The sequence below is a fragment of the Microcaecilia unicolor genome, chromosome 2 (genome assembly GCF_901765095.1).
Source record: "Microcaecilia unicolor chromosome 2, aMicUni1.1, whole genome shotgun sequence".
NCBI lineage: Eukaryota > Metazoa > Chordata > Amphibia > Gymnophiona > Siphonopidae > Microcaecilia > Microcaecilia unicolor.
This window is the reverse complement of record NC_044032.1, coordinates 125,399,594-125,401,355: the sequence shown is the minus strand read 5'-3', so window position 1 is coordinate 125,401,355 and position 1,762 is coordinate 125,399,594.

The following is a 1,762-nucleotide window of genomic DNA, read 5'->3' as shown; positions in this document are numbered from 1 at the left end:
CACTACCACGGAGCACACTTGGGCATCCCACGGTAGTTTGGGGATCTACGCGTGCTTCCCATGCGCTAAAAAATATTTGTTATCTTTTAGCACTGGGGATGTGTTTGGGGGGTGGAGAGTAGGCATGCCTAGCGCTAATTGGTTAGCAAAGCTTTATTACCTCATTCCAACCGATTAGCACATGGTTAGCACAGAAATTAGTGTATGGCCATTAATTGAAGAAATGGAAAATGTGGTCATTTTACAGCCATTCTAAAAGTGGCTTCAGTGCGCAGGCCACTTTTTAGCACAGTTTAATGAAAGGGCCCCTATTGTATCTCTTGCACTATAGAATGAAATTTTCTTTATTTATTTATTTGCTGCATTTGTATCCCACATTTTCTCACCTATTTGCAGGCTCAATGTGGCTTACATTATATAGCAATGGCATCACCATTAACAGAGTAAGAGGTTCAGCATATTGTTACAATTAAGGTACAAGAATAACAGGTAGGTAGGATAAATAAAATGATAATACATATACAAGTGAGAGTAGGAAAAATGTAACAATCAGTCTAAAAATGGAATAAAAAATCAGGTTGAGAAATGTAAACATGCAGTATGTCTGTTTTTCTAAAATCTTGTTTCCATTCTGGGGGGAGTGGGTGTGATTGGAAAAAAAAAATCAAACTGCCTGGTTGTTCATTCAGTTAGTAGATAAGGAAACACAATAGGCTGAGAAATGCCAGACCATATTTATCTCCTGACCAGGAGAACAAACACATTATATAAAAAAAATTTCAGCTGATAAAGAGTCTCACTTCCTGTCATGGGAGACACATTACGTTTGATTAGACTCATAAAATTGTGAGGACTAACCCTCTGATTGCGGGGCTGTTGAGGATTTAAGGGTTAGCTAGAAAGGAATTTGAATCATGAATAGAATATGTGAGGTAGTAAGAGGCTGATTGTGTAGTGAGATTATTGTGGTAATTCACTCTAGGATGCTGTGGCTTACAATGGAGGAACAGGGGTACTAAAACAAAAGCCAGATAAAACCACACTCTTGTTCACAAAGTAGATGGTTTTATTGAGAAAGGGAGGATATTGCTTTTTTTTTATTTTGCAAGAACCCAAAAACTTGCAGGTAAATATTCAAATGACACAGTCAGCACTGGCCATGGCATTTAAATTATTCATTATAGTCAGTATCACTGTCTGGATAGCAAGCAGCACTGAAATTGCATGAACAGCAGTGACCGCTGGTGGCTATGCAGGAAGCAGTAGTGTTTAGCTGCTAGTCAGAGAACTATGTAGTTTAAGGGGCCCTTTCACTAAGCCGCATAAGCGTCTACACGTACCCAACGTGCGCCAAAATGGAGTTACCATCCGGCTACCATGTGGCTCTTGTGGTAATTTCATTTTTTGTGTGCGTCCGATACGCACGTCCAAAAAATAATTTTTATTTTCAGACGGGCGTATAAGACGCATGCCAAGTGGCATTTGAAGTGCATATGTTAATACCGCCCGGTTACCTCATGAGACTTTACCACTAGGTCAATGGCTGGTGGTAAGGTCTCAGTCCCAGAATGGACGCACGGCAATTTTCATGTTGTCGCACGTCCATTTTCAGCAAAAATTAAAAAGAGACATTTTTGCAGGTGCGCTGAAAAATGACTCTGCGCGTGCCCAAAACACGCGCCTACGTTACCGCAGGCCATTTTTCAGTGCACCTTAGTAAAAGGACCCCTAAGTTAAGACAGCCATCCTTTTTGCTGGCCTA